The 15,670-nt window shown below is 39.3% G+C and overlaps 3 long non-coding RNA genes across 3 annotated transcripts in view; 1 reads left to right on the top strand and 2 right to left on the bottom strand.

Annotated features, from left to right (window-relative positions):
• The window catches only part of LOC142070972 (uncharacterized), a 248,680-nt gene that overhangs the window by 63,957 nt on the left and 169,053 nt on the right, over positions 1–15,670 (bottom strand). The gene's annotated exons all lie outside the window — the stretch shown is intronic.
• The window catches only part of LOC142070973 (uncharacterized), a 164,698-nt gene that overhangs the window by 108,716 nt on the left and 40,312 nt on the right, over positions 1–15,670 (top strand). The gene's annotated exons all lie outside the window — the stretch shown is intronic.
• Positions 10,125–13,805, bottom strand: LOC142070745 (uncharacterized). Its single transcript, XR_012666693.1, has 3 exons — positions 13,734–13,805; positions 10,592–10,657; positions 10,125–10,173 (listed from the first exon to the last, which is right to left on the bottom strand). It is a non-coding gene; the product is annotated as an uncharacterized LOC142070745 (long non-coding RNA).

Here is a 15,670-nt window from a genome sequence, read left to right as displayed (position 1 = left end):
GCAACAGAAGAAAGAGGGTGCCACTGGGCAGAAAAAAATTTGACTCCACTCCAGAAATTGCTTGTGCTACCTTAAGGCTATTGCCCATCCAATGCAAAAGGTAAAGAGGAAGTTAATCTGTTAAGCACTTTGAGAATTACCCAGCTGAAGAATCTATAGGAAAAAATAACGTGTTGCTAGAGAGATCAAACTGAGGGTTCGCTGTGCCCTTTTATCTGTATATCCAATAACTACTAAACCAAAATAATAGCTGAAGAGGTGACAATTTTAATTGCTGTTCCCATAAGATGAGCCAGGGCAAGTGAATGGAAAAACTTTAAAACTATGGTAAGCAAGAAGGACCGTGAACTAAAAGATTAGCAGAGCAAGAAAGAAATATCTATTTAAAACAATGCAATGATTTAAAACAATACCCAGCACAGCCGATGTTTCAGTCTGCACTGGCTCCCTAACAGTGCCTTGGGCCATTTTATATCAGTGTGTCCTGCCACTACTAAATGCCTTCTCCTGGGTTTCTCTGAAGTTCATCTTTCCAGCACGCCCTGAAGGTCAACTAGTTTCTTGGACCCGCAGGAGGATGGAGCTCCAGAATTGTGGACCCTTTACGGAATATGTCCTTCCTGCCACACCTAGATATTTATCAGAAAACTATTAGCTTGATCACCTCAGCTGATATCAATAGTGAGTAAAGAACAGGACAACAGAGATAGTCTCTCAAGACAAGCATCTAATAATAGAGACAGTTTGGTAAGGCATATTATAATTTTTCAAATTAAGATTTTTTTCATAGGTTAAACTGTCTGTCTGCTGGAAGTACAATAGAGAGGGGAGGAGAAAAAACGGAGAAATTTATTTCTCATCAATAAGCCACTTGTGACTTGAATCTGTAGACTATTGTATCTTAATATATTTTGATGGTTCTTAAAACCATACACAATTTCCGTAGCTAATTAAGTATGTTCAGTTACTCGATGTACTGTATTTCTATAGTGAGAATGGGGAAGTACAAGAATGATGAGGTCATCTTATCTCTTCATCTTGGGTAAAAGTGGAAAACTTTCAAAAGCCGCCACTGTACATTATGTTTCAGTACCATTCACTCTGGGCTTGATGCTACAAGTCCTGAAGGCTTCCTCTGAAGACTGACGAAACCAATCAGAGTCTTCTCACTGACTTCAGTGAGCTTTGGATTGGGCTCTTAGGGGCAAATTTTCAAAGGTCTTTAGACATCTAAAGATAAACACCTAATGAGATTTTCAGAAGCACCTAAATGGGTTAGCTATTGAACTCCCACTGACTTACCACTTGCTTAGGAGAGGAGTCCCTCCAGGCACCAATCTACTTCTTTAGGGACCTAAATACTTTTGAAAATCTGGCCCTTAGTGACTAAGGTAAAGCTCCCATTCAAATCAATGTGAACTTTACCTGAGTATGCGCTGCAGGATCACATCGAGAAGTCAATGACTCTTAAGAGCCTATATCACTTTTGAAAATGAGATTCAGGCTCCTAAATCAGTAAACCGCTGCAACACTGAGTGCCACGAGGCCTAAAATAATCTGAACCAAGGGCTAAATACAGTCCCAAACCAAATAGTCTCATTCTATGAGATTATTCACTTAATGTCAGATTTTCAAAAGAGCTCAACACTTAAATGCAAGTTGAGCACTTGAAAATCTGGCCCTAAATTTGGCTCTTTAACTATCTCTCACTTTATTCCAAGCCTTATGGCACTTTGTGAAAGCATTTTTGAACATGACCAGAAAGATGTCACACCTAAAGTGCTCTTCCTCAACGAAGCATCCTACATCTAGCTACTTGAATCTATTTAGGGCCTGATTCAAAGCCCACGGAAGTTGATGGAAATACTGCCAGAACTGCCTCAGTCTAAAATAGAAAGACAAAAATAATCTCTGAGCCTTCCTGCAGTCCCCAGCCTCCTTCACTACACTCCTTCCAAATTTGCTAAAAATGAGGGAGGGGTCCTACAGACAACATCCTCCTTCACTACATAAGTCTGATTCATCTCCAGAGTCCCATCCATCCTGGCCACTGAATGATGCAGGGGTTCTGTGGAAAAAAAATAGCATATGATCATGTAATTAAAGATTGTCATAATACATATGCACAGAGTGGCTGAATTAAGGTTGCACAGGCATTTCCTAACTTTTGAGTGCTTGACTTTGCAACCTTAATAACATTCTTTTTATATAGTTTTTGTGGAGAGTAATATGTAGATAAAATAGTTCAGACAGAGAGAGAGAGTAAAAGGAAAAGGATACTCCGGGCTGTTTCTAGTCAAAGAACAGGATGCTTTCTTGTTTCACTTCAAGTGCAAAGATGTTTAAGTTGAGAATAAGACTTATGCTCTGAAGGGAAGGAAGGATGCCTCTGACTTTCCTAAAGAAAACAGAGTGACTTCATTTGTGGAGATTGATTTTTCCTTTCTGAATATTAATAGTGCATTGTATGTCTCTGGCTGCCTTTTGGCATTTTCCATCCTAGAGATGCATGTTGAATTGAGAAAGCCAAGAATCAAAAGATTTGCTGCTGAACTTGCAGATGTGTGTTTAACAAAAAATGTGAACATTTCTAATTTTGATGCTTAGGTAATTAGTTTATTGTATGCATAGCTCATTTCCTTCACAGAAATGGTACCCAAAAAGTAGGACCCGATTCTGCATCTGACTTACATCAGGTAGTGTGAACTCATGAAGACAATGGACTGCTCATGTAAGAGTTGCTCAGACTGCAGAACTAGACCCTCAATAAGCATCTCTCCATTTAGTTGTGGATTCTACTAAATTTTTTTAAAGCACATGAAAAGAAGTATAGGCTAAGAAGGAGAAAGAAAAATGAGTTTATAGAAAAAGAGCACGTTGGATTACCTTGGGTCTCTCGTGTACTTCCACTTAATCGATGTCTGAAGGAGAGAGAATATTCTCGGGCAGCAGTAATTATTTTTTTTAACACTTTAATTATTTGTGGCAATCCCTGACTGCTTCTTGTTCACCCAGTAACATTCACACATGAGAGCAATGGTTCAGGGAAAGGAAGAAACAGTGCTCCTACAACATGGTACTGTCATGCTATACATCAGCAATTTTTAAGCTTCCTATTTATTTTTCCAACTAAAAAGTTATAGAAGCTGCCTTTTCTGGCCATTTCCCACTAATTTTTGGACAGTGCTTCTTTCGCCTTCATGGTAGTGATAGTCAAACATATAATGGTGCAGAACATTTAAGAAACTGAGGCACAGAAATGTGATGTGACTTTCATACTGTCACCCAATAAGCCAGCAAGGAATAGAATCCAAGTCTCCTAAGTCCCAGTGCAGAGCTCCATCTACTAGGACATACTGCTACTGCTTCTTTTAAAAGACTTCCTCTTGGGAAAGTCCTAAGACCTGTCTATCAGAAAGGGTCTCTCAAAGATGTGAGTGACTGTCTCTCTTCCAGAACTGAACCAAAATAGGAAGCCTTACCTAAAAGTGAAGAACAATGGAGGGAAAGCTAAAGTTCCTCCTTAGAAATTTAAGCAAGACATTAGGTTATATGTGATTCTGAAAAATAACTTCCCGTAGTTTGACATGATAAATTCAAGGCTTAAATTCGCTATGCCAAATTATTTAAATATACTTCATGTATACTACAGTGTCAGGAAGTGTCCCACAGATAGATAGTGGTACTTGGAAAAAATCAATATTTATTATAAATGTAACTGGAAAAATTGAAAATATTGTCTATAAAGCACAAGTGGGTTCTGACATTTCACATGTTTGTGAGATACCCTCAAGGGTGTTATTAATATAGTGCATCAAGAGAATGATGCATTGTTTATGTAATTATAGAAATGTCGCCAAATCTTTTCTCTCTCCTCTAAAATGGCAGCAACAGTTAGCCACAGATGATAGATCATTTTCAAACCACTGCAGTGAAGAATATAAATTTTCGGAAGTAATATACTAATTGGTAATGCAGACCATCTCCCAGCTGTGCCCCAATGCTGAGTGCTGGGAAATCCAAACTCCCAAGTCTGGAAAGGGTAATGCAGTAAAAACCTGTTATCATGTAGTAATTGAGGTCCAAGGTTTACAGCCATGTCATAAACATGATGCATCCTAATGTAAAAGGTTAAAGTAACTCAGGCTCTACACTGTGGCAAGAGTATTGGAAGTTTATTAGTACTCTATGGCCTAGTGAACTCATTCACTCAATGCACATTGAATTTATAAAGAGCTGAATATAGCTTTTAAATAACTAAAGTTGAACAATTTATTTTCCTTCAGGAACCAACCTTGTTGTCACCAGTGTTGTGACTTACTTAATTTAGCTGGTAACATGTTTTCAGTTAAATACAGCAAGTTTTTCTCCATGACCTCTGTAAGCTCTCTCTTTCCCACTTGGAAGACAAGAACTAAAAATGCAGCAATTACAATTAATTACTATTCACACACATGCCCTTCCAGTCAAGTTTTCCATATCTCCTTCTAAAGCAATAGAAGTCCAGATTCTGACCTCAGTTATATTGCTGCAGCTCCACTGACTGTGATGGAATTGCTCCTGATTATCTTGGGGTAGCTGTTAACAGAATCTGGCCTGGTTTCTCCATCTTTAATATTTGGGATTCACATTACTACATATGCAAATTCACACTGCAATGAAGCATATTAAAAGTGGTGTTTCACTACCTCTCAAAGAAGACTTTTCAGAGACTCATGGAACTAAAAAACTGCTCTGAATTGCATTGGCATGAATCCAAAATTACTCCAGATTTACACTAGGCTAAAAGAACAGTGTTTGGTCAATACACTCAAACACATGGGTATTTGTGAGAAGTATACTGACAGAACTCACCATATAACGGAAAACTTGTGATGAAAAACAGAAGTATTGACCTGACATCTCATGGTGCTCCAAAATTTTTCAAATCTTTTTGAGCCCCAAAATAAACAAGACTCACCATTCCCCATTTAACACAGTTAATTCTGCAGATTTGTAACCAATCCTAGATTTATGACAAGAGCCCAAAGCTGGCTTTAATTATTTCTGTTACAGTAGATATGCTTCTTTCTTACTCTTGCATATTTAAGGAGTCCGCTACTCTAATCACTGAATAAATTAGCATGGCCAGATTCTGATCTCACACAGATGTAGACCAAGAGTAATTCCATTGTCTTTAGGGGATTACCCATGATTTACTTTGGTATAAACAAAAGAATCCGATCCTCTTTGATTAGCTTTCCACTATTTTGTTCTGGCATAGAGAAAGTAGGTTTCTGGATCTTTTTAAAGTGTTTGGTTAATGAACTGTATGTAATAAAGACACATACAACACAAAAAAGATTGCCTGTTGATTGGTGCATAGGGTGCTGTTTACACAAACAGAATGGAGCGAAGTTAAAAGTACATTTTAGGGCCATATATCGAGACAGACTAAGGGAGAGACATGCATTGTAAGTCATTTTGGGACATGGAAGCCACAGCTTTCCATAACTGTGGCATTACCTGCCTCAGCTTAAATGTCATAAATGCATCCAATTTATTTAATCTGGATGGTGTATGCAGCATGGTGGAGAGTTGCAGCAGCAGCAAAAAGGAGAGCGGGTTTCTCAAAGCAAGAGATCTTCCCGTGGGAACCTCTTGAAAATGGCGAAGCTGGCAGCAATTTCTGAGAAAACTCAAGAGTTTGCACAGACACAAGAATAGAAATCAAGGAGTGTGAACCCCAAGGTCTTGGCTATTCTAGTCAAAGGGCCTAATTCAATAGAACAAAAAGAACCATATTCAACTTAAGGAAGTAGATTGCTTGTTCAGCCTTTAAACTCCCTTTTTTCCCCTCCCATTGGGATTTGGCTACTTTTTCCAACCCAAATCCCTTTTAAATGATTTTTCACTCTTGTATAATGTCCTTACTTTTCGTTAAAGCAAAGGTACCACTGGGAAATGTGTAGGCCTTCCTCTAAAGGTTTCATAACAGATGATAAATATCTACTACTTTGATAGGCAGCCTGGAACTTAAAACCCAGGAATGAAAGTTTGCTGCTAGTTGGTTGCTCTGCTCTGAAACCAGTAGCCAAGACCAGCTGAAAGAATACCTATCTTCAGCATTCTTGTAGATTGCAGAGTTATTTAGACCCAGATTTTTAAAGGTATTTAGGAGTTGCTGATTGACCGCCAATGGGATTTAGGCTTCTAAGTGCTTAAATCCCTTTTGAAAATCAGACAAGCTCCTAACTCAGTTAAGTGTTGCAACACTGTGTGCAGCAACTATCAGATTTTTAAAGGTATTTAGGCCTTTGTAAGGGGTAGTCAAAACACTTACCTGCTTAAGAGGAGTGGCAGTAAAAGTAACAAGGCTGAAAACTCACAGATGTGGAAGGAAGAGACTATGAAAATGTCATTTCCTGGTCCTCCTCCTCCAAACCACTCAGGATCCCTACCCCTAACTCAGTCCCTCTGATCCCCAGCATTTGATTCCTCTCTGTGTCATCATCCTGCATAAGGTGAGTGGAAGCTTCAGTGTATATCCAATATCAAAGCCAAAAACTGGAGCTGAATCTGAAGAGCTATGTTTGCTTCCTATTTAATCCAAGCAACATCCTCATCTGAAATCAGGGTTGCCTTGTTCCTCTTGTTTCTTAAGGGCAAGTTTGTATGCTGCATACTTTATAAAATATAAAATGCCCCAGTTCGAGCTCAAAAGAGGATGAAAGGAATAAGAAAAAAAAACAGAGAGGCAGCTGAGTCTAAAATATATGGAGAGAATTTCTTCCCCAGGTGTTCAAAGGGAATTTTCTCTTTTATTAATGGTGTGATTTACATTCTCTGAAAATAGGGTGTATCCTATTTTATCCATAAAACTTTGGTTATTTTCCAGAAATTTGGTATCAACTATTTAGTTCATATCCTTGCCATAATACAGCATTGTTCGTATTTTGACTGCTGTTTTGACTTAAACAGAATCATTCCCTATTTAATGGCCAACAAATGTTGAATTTGGAGATAGAATTACATACATTGGGTAAAACACAGTATACAAATAAATACAGTACGCTGCTGTTTAAGTGCTGCTGGTGCAATCTGTTGCCAAGTCTTGAAAACATTAAATTCTATGACTACTCTGTTAAATAATAACATAGGCACAAGGTATGAAAGAGAAAGGGGGGTGATGTAGGAATTGAAATCAACAGAAATCAAGCATCTAATCACCAATCTGGGCTGGAAGCTTGCCAAGGCAGATTTTAGTTTTTCTCAACTACTGTTCAAATTGGCAGATCTTTTTTTAAAAAGGAACCTAATACTGGAAACAACAATGAACTCCAGCCAGCAAGTTTTATATTCCAGTTTCCACCCTAATAATCAGTCCGAGGGCACTTCTTGGAATACTGCATTGTCACTTGTATCAATGGACTATTCACTTTAGGGCCCAGGTAGCTTTTAGACCTATAAGACCTATTTCTATCTAAACCCTCATGTACTGTACACATTCAAGATGGGCAGAATAAACAGAAGGTAGGACCAAGGGATCGCCACTAAAAAGATGACCTTTGCCAACAAAGACCTCTATAATAGAGTTATACTCAGAAGAGAGAACAACAGTGGAAACTGTTGCTATAGCCCCAAAACAAATATGCGGGTCAGCATACCTTTGCTAGCTTTAATCTAACTGGCACAGGTAACAATAGCAGTGAAGTTGCTCTGGCAAGGACCTTTGTACAGGCTAGCAACCTGAATATGCATAGACAGATTTGCCACTGGGCTTGTACTGGGCTGACTAGCCTGCACTGAAGCATATGCGTCCACATCTTCACTATTATTGTTACCTACAGCTACTGTAGGTAGCATAAAGCTAGCAGGGGTAGGACTACCTGTGCTACAATTACATGTCAATTTGTGATGTGGGTGGACCCTGTGTGGCAGCTGTTGACATATGCTGGCATTTCAATGGCAACCACTCTATCATGATGGACTGTCTATGAATGGATATGGAAAGGGAATGAGGAGGGATACGGGGAAGAATATTTTATTTAACAAGGTCTTGATCCTGTGAGATGCTAAGCACCCTCAACTTGCATTACTTTCAATTGGAATTGAGAGTTTGCTGTGCTGTGTATGAAAGGCCCTTATAGAAAAACAGCCTTTGAGCAGTTAGCAGTATCTTGTTTGTTCCCCCCACCCCATGCAAGATGTGTGTGATGCAGGATGCAGTTTTCCTGTAATATGCTGGGGTTTGATATTAGATCGGTGTTTTATGAAAACTGGGCTGTATCCAGCAGGAAGATCCTGGGAAGAAATGTCTGTCATTTTGTTTTTATTTATTTTTTCAATTTTGTTGGAATTGCTGGTATTTTGAAAACCTCTTTCATTCTAACCTCTGCTCTCAGAGCCTCTGTAAGGCTAATAACCGTTTATGGAAAACCACCATCCATACTGTATAGTGTGCTGTTGAGACCACAACATCACTGAGTGTGTAGCAGAGTCTGTGTCTGGACCGTGGCTCTCTCGCAACAACCACACACCCTAGTATATATTATTTCACATATAAAATGGAGATAACTGTGGACTGAATTTTCCAAAGGGACTAGTGATCTGAGGTGCATCAGTTCTCAGATACCAAATTCAGGAGACCTTAAAGGGACCAGAAATTCAGTACTTTAAGATCTTTCAAGATAGCCCCTAAAACTAAGGCATCCAAAAGGACTAGTCATTTTTGACAAGGTGAGCCTTGAATTTTCAAAAACAATACAAGAAAGAACAGTGTGGGTTGTTGTTGTTGTGTGTGTGCATGCATGCATATGTGAATATATTGGAAATGTTTTTTCAATACACTGTTTTTTTTCTCTGAAGTGCAATTTTGGCCTGTGCTAAATCATCTTCAAAGGCTTCACAGTGCAAATCTTTGGCCTTAGGATTGCCAGTGCTTTTTTATTCGATTTAAGTGAACTAAAATGTAGGAGAGGGTTATCTTTTCTATTCTTTAGCTAACAATTTACAGCCTGTGGAATTGCTTTAGGGACTAGTTTGAAAAATAGAAATCTCTTACCACAAACCTTCCCTCAAGTCTAGAACTGACTTGGGAAAAGTCTAGTTTTAAATTTCCAAAGCATGCAGTTTTCAGTGCAAGATAAGACCATGATAGGAGAAGGTACATAGCCACGCATTGAAAGTGGAGTAGGACGCCAAACTTCAATTTCTGTGTTATTACTTTTTCTTCCAACGAGATAAATTCTCATTTCTAGTTCCTGTCACAGGGTACTCACCACCGTAGGTGGTGCCTTCTCCTGCCTGCTGTGCAGGATAGCTCTCTTCCGGGTCCAGCACCTCTCCTTGAGGTCTCTCAACCCATTGTCCTCTCTCTCACTCTACAGCCCCTCTTTCATTCCACCAGTTGCAGCTTCCTCTTCATGACTCAGCCCTCCAGTGGTTTACCCCTTCTGGGATATAGAATCTCACTAGACCTGCTGCCCAGGCAATGCTACTCTGTCAGTGGCTGATAAGGGAACTTGGGCCCACTCACCAGCCAGGGACCCTACAACACAGAGCCAAGGTCTATTCAGTCCACAGCCTTGCTGCTTTCTCCAGGGGCTGATTACCTGCTTCCCACAGGTATTCTTCTCTATCCTTCCCTCAGGGCTAGGCTCCCAGGGATTTTACTTTCCCTGGGTTCCCTCTTCCCTTCTCCCATACACAGAGGGTGGCTTCAGACTTCCTCACTGCAGCCACTTCTGTTACCAGCTTCTTGGCTTTATATTAGCCCAGGCAACACCTGCTCAGCTGAGCTTCATCTTTCAGTCAGGGGTTGCGGTTGCCAGCCTAAGCCCCTCATGTGTGGCTGATCACACTAATTGGCTCTGTCTCCTTAACCCTTTCAGGGCTGGTGTCATGTGGGATGAACACCCCATCACAGTCCCCAAAATTGTTCCTGCTTAGCAAAGGTGTAACATAGCACTTTATAAAAGAATAGCAAGATGCTGTGAACCAATAATGATAATTATTATGTAATAAAAGAACCTAAACCAAATCACTAAGAGAAGCACACACCTGCTCAGAGGCCACCTCATCCACTTTGCTACTTCCACTAGTTACAACATGTCTAAAATTGGATTGTAAGCTCTTCAGGGCAGGGAAGATGTCTGCCTCTGTCCAACAGAGTGCTTTGCTCATACTTGGGCTCTATGAAAATAATTAACAAAAATAACAGTTATTTAATAACAAGGATCTTGTTCAAGAGAGCTTTTGAATAGAACACATACAACACTGAAAAATAAAGATCAGTTGTAAGCACAGGAGTAGACTGTACTGACTGGAGAGTTAAACAATAGAAAGCTGAATGAAAGTGGCTGGTTTGAAGGAGGTAAGGGAAGTAATTTAGGACTCCATTCTGCAAAGACTGAGCATTCTGGCCCTGATCCAGGAAAGCACATAAGTGTGTTCTCCCATTGGGACTGTTTGTGTGCTTAATGTTAAGCATGTGCTTAAACGCTGTGCTGGGTGAGATCCAGAGTGTTTAGCATTTTGAAGACTCAAGATTTTGGTACACAGGAAGGAGGCGGCTGTCCCAAGCACAGGGATGGTCTATACTTAGTCTTACCTTGAGTGCGGGGGACTGGTCTAGATGACCTTTCAAGATCCCTTCCAGTCCTACGATTCTATGACTCTATGAAAAGGTGAGAAATTAAGAATGTGGGAAGTGAGCAAAAGGAGCACTGTGAAGAAAGGTTTATGTCTGGATACTCTTTGGAATTCTTATCTAAATGAAGCGTGAATTCCAAACTTCATGCGGTTCACCCATTACTTTTAGTCCCTAATCTCACAGGTTGGACTCTTCATTAAACAAGCAGCCCACTTTTGTAAACATTACCATTGCAACTCACAACAAGAAGTTGCAATATTCCAAGAAAGCTTCCAACCTGCAAGAAAGAAAGAATTTATACATGTGTTTTTGAGGGTTTTTTAGGCTTAGTACTTGTCTACTAGAGCTGGTCAAACATTTTCTGTCAAAACTTTTTTCAATAGATAACTGGGTTTTTGACTAAATGAAAATTATTTGTTGAAAGTGACTGCTGTCTTCATAAATTTCAGTTGTCTGATAAAAAGTGCAAAATTTCCTCAGAAAAAAACCCTCAATTTTTCGACCAGCTCCTCTGTCTAGAGAAATGTGCACATCGCTGATTAATTTTAAGTGGTACAAATCCCTAATGTATCCATGCCATGTTGATGTAAAGTAGATTTTACAATAGGGTGACTTAATCCAGTAAATTGCTGAAGTAAACTGCCCTGGATTCACCCCACTGGGGTTTGTGCCGTGAAAGTCCATCAGTATAGTGCAGATTTCTCTATTGTAGATAGGTCCTTAATCTGTATGGCAGAAAAGTGTACCTAAGAAGCAAATTGCTATTCCCCTGCTCTCACCTCAGAGTTCATTGTGAGGAACTCTATTTACCATTCCTGTGGCAGACACACATGAAAGAACACACAGTCAGTGATGCTTACAGTCTATTCCTCACAAACATCAAACATCTCTGTCACCATGGCACTAGGATGATGGTGGAGTACTCATTAAAAAATAGAAAATCAACACATCATTGTGTTAGCCCAAAACAGATTACAGAGACTTTGGTAGTTCAGTTATCTGTAGATGCTAATCAACCCCAGCCTCTTTCATTCTTCGTCGTGGACATTTTGTAGAAATGTGTCTGCATATAGCTACAGGGTTTTGGGCTGCAACGTGAACGGCAACCTTTTATGGGTCTGTTGTTAAAACTCTTTAACATTATGAGATTCATCAAACTGAGTAACAATGCTAATCCTGTAAGTGTCTCTTACTCAATGAATGATTTATAACAAAAGAGTAGTCTACTTTATTAAAAGGTTCTCATGCTCTAGAGGCTCTCATGCTCCAACAGATAAGAGTTGCCCCTGTTGCATTAGAAGAAATATGTTTTTCAGTGGTACAAAAGGAACTAAGCAAAGCGCATCAATCATTTGTTTTTCTCCCATTTTCTTTCTTTTTTTTCTTCTCCAGAGACTGCTTTGGGCACAACCATGTGCAAACTTTTTGAAAGCAAAAAGTTAGATAATTGCTTTGCTAATCGACCTGATTCATTATTAACTTTTTCTATTGTGTTAATATTCAAGCAGTTACAGAAAAGATAAAAATTTAACTACAAAATACAATGGGACAAATTTTCAAAACTGCCTCGCAGCGGGCTCTTTAAATTTTGGGCACAAATTGAATGCACCTCAATATTTGCAAGTAGATTTCTCCTATCATGTGTGAAAACTCAGATATTTATGAAAGCAAACTGTCTCTAGACTGTTCAGTGCAAAATGCAATTTGTATGCACACAGACATATTTTTGCATGAGCAAAAATGTAGGCATTAAATAATCAAACATGCAAATATTCAGCACAGAAAATCTGCAGGTAAAATTCTAGGGGTAACTTTTAAAAACATACTAATATTTAAAGGAGAAATATTTTTGAGGGAAATTTAAGTTTCCTTTCAGTGTATACTCTTTTATCATTTGAGTTTTACCTAGGATTAGCTAGATTTCCTACCCAAAATTATAAATATATGAAAGGGAATTCTCCTTAGCATGTTCTCCCAAAATACCAGGAAAGACCACCAAATTGCTTGTGCAGAGGGTCTGTCACTTGCTAACAGCTAACTACTTAATGCTGTCTTCCTGTGCTGCAGCACAACCAACTGCTAGATATGGTCTTGATCCAGCAAAGCACTTAAACACGTGCTTAACTTTGAGTACATGAGCCATTGAAGTCAATGGGACTGGCCATATGCTCAAAGTTAAGCCCATGCATAAGTGGTTTGCTGGACAGGGGCCTATGTTGCACAAAATATGTACATGCCATCTTATATACACACAGCTATTGGCTATCAAGCATCATGTACCTAATGGCAAACAGTGGCATATAGCTCCTATATAACAATGGGCTGACAGAGGAAGGCAAGCTCTCAGATTCCTGTTACCAAATGAGGACAGTTCTGTGCATACCTCTTGCTGATCATTTTTTAAAACGTGGTGATGTTGCCATTCAGTTATGATAATTTCAGTGTGCAATCATGATATGGCCTCACATGATAGTTTATTTCCAAAAATGAATGGGTACCTCAGCTATCTTCCACACGCCCCAGTAAGAATATAAATGGATGTTTTGTACATTAATATGTAATGACATATACATAGTAAGTAATTACTGCAGTGCATTACTTTGGATCTAATTCCAAAATATTTCCTGCATGTGATTGCAATGAACAGAGTGTTGCAGGAAAAGACACTTTAATAGTGATCAGATGTTCAGTCTGGGAAACATGTGGGTATAAGCAATTTTGATGGAATTTGTATTGTTTGCATAACATCCTCCCTGCTGTTTCTCCTGTGTGCTTCTCATTAAGTGTAGAAGTACCACAGCACATTTTGGGAAACTTCAGCTTCATCCATTTTTGCCCATTTTAAGTGAATGTCCTAGCCACAAAAGACATCAGATTAAAAATTAGGGAGAATGCAACCCTCTGCTTATCCACAGAACAGAACAGGACCTAGTGCCTTCCCCATGCTGCACCTCAGCACCGACTGAGGGGACCACTTTAGAAAGGGGTGTGCATGGAGGGGGTAGGGCGGTTCATCTCCATTCTCACTCTGTCTTTGGCTTCTCTGCTGAGACTGCCGGTGAAGAGTGTTTTATTCATTTCTCATTACATTCTATCATACCTGTCAAGCGGCTGTCATGGAAATCCATGAGACATTTTCAAGTGGAGTCTTCCCTCCCAAGAGTATCAAGCTGCAGGGCGGAAAGAGAAAGGGGGAGTGAGGGCTGGAAAATAGATGGTTTTAACGTAGAATGAGGAGAAAGGAACTAAGGAGCAGGAAGACTTTCCCTGTAGTCAAGTGACAGCCCAAGGAACTAGAGAGAGAAAGAGAGAAAGCAAGTCCACACTTGCCCTGGAACCAAAAGGGGAAAAAATCTAACATTGTCCCATATGTTTCATTTATCTGCAATTTCACTCCTGTTCATTTAGTACAGCTCATTCTTAAAACTACATGTGACCTAGTCCAGCCTTTGTTTTGAAAGTGTCACCATAATGACAATTAAGCAGAACATATAGATACATGAGCGAAACAAGATGTGCATTTGCCAAATGACTGACATACATTACCTACATCCAATTTACAGGAAGAATTTTTGTGGAACATTACTGTAAGAAAAAATCTCATTACTGTGAGAAAAAATCTCCGAACACTTATTGTTAATGCTTTAGGGACATTCCTCAGTGCATGTGAACCTAGGTTTTATGTATTTTACTTCTCCTCTATATGCTTTCATCCCAGGTCTATGTGTGAGTTCACAGTGCATAAAAATGTAATTCCAAAATAGCATCTCTTGATGAGCAAATTTTCTTTACGACTGACAGTACAATTGAAGATCATTTGTTGCACAAAAGGAAAGTGTGTAGGGTTCTTTCCAGCTATGCTCACAGCATTATTATTATTATGTGTAGTCCTGTTTATATGCAAGATCCTGAGCACCAAAATGCACAGAGACATATTTGAAGGGCTGGTCCTCAGAATCTGTGGTAATCATATTTTGTTAAAGTCACATTATGAGGAGTCATCTGAACAAGTCACCAGTGCATCTGTCTCACATTACTGTATACACTTTGAAGTATCCCTCCTTTTTTTTTTGTAAAACTAACATCAGTGTTTACCTATAAACAGACACAGAAGTCATTGCTGACTATACTCTGCTTTGTATACAATGCTATTATATAAAGAGCTCAAGCAGCACGTCTGTCTGCCTACATGTGTGCGTTCTCTTACTCCAGCTGCCAACAACCTAAATTATTCAGAAAGCTCTGATCATGCCAAGTTTTTAGTCAACAATGGAGATCCTGCCAACGAGCTAATAATGTTTAAAAAAAAAAAAGCAATGTTTGTGACAATTAACAGAGCCTGCAGCCTGCAAAGAGAGTTGGACTCATTTGTAAAGGAAAATTTAAATGATATGCTTCATTATAAATGGTCCCATGCAACACATTGCTAATCAACCAAAGCAGCCTCTTTTTCCCCTCCCTTCCTATCAGATAAACCAAACAGCAGTATGAGCCAAAGTTCTTGGCCACTGCTTGCTATAGCTATAAATGTGGTGTGGTTATCTATCAGTATCATAATCAGCTTAGATCAAACTGAATAATTAGCACTAAAGTGGATGAATAGAGTCCCAGCCTCTTATCTTGTCTATTAATAATAAGTATAACTTCACAGCCAAATCAAGAGGTATGTTATTGTACCCCTGAGAGCCTGTTTGGGTAAAACCCCATGTGACCTCACCAATATAAGTAGTGCAGATGGGACAGTGTGTGCCTATAATGATGAGCTGACAGCTGCCAAACCCCCTATCCCTCCTCCCACCTCTGCATCTCTGATAGAGAGAGGGAGAGAGGATAAACAAGCCAATCAGGAACATGAGAGTCATTTGTAAGGAAAGTAACCCCCCCATCCCTCCCTAAACTCATTATTCCATTAATAATAGTTGGTTTAAGTGTGACAGAGCTGTGCAGTCTAGAAACTAAGACCATGTCTGCTGTTTTTAGCTTAAGCTCGCTATGAAATTTAAGTCATTTTAAATACTAGGACTGTAAATTGCAAAA

This window comes from Caretta caretta, chromosome 2 (genome assembly GCF_965140235.1).
Source record: "Caretta caretta isolate rCarCar2 chromosome 2, rCarCar1.hap1, whole genome shotgun sequence".
Taxonomy (NCBI): domain Eukaryota; kingdom Metazoa; phylum Chordata; order Testudines; family Cheloniidae; genus Caretta; species Caretta caretta.
Note: the sequence above shows the minus strand (reverse complement) of the source record. Positions and strands in the feature narration are given on the sequence as shown.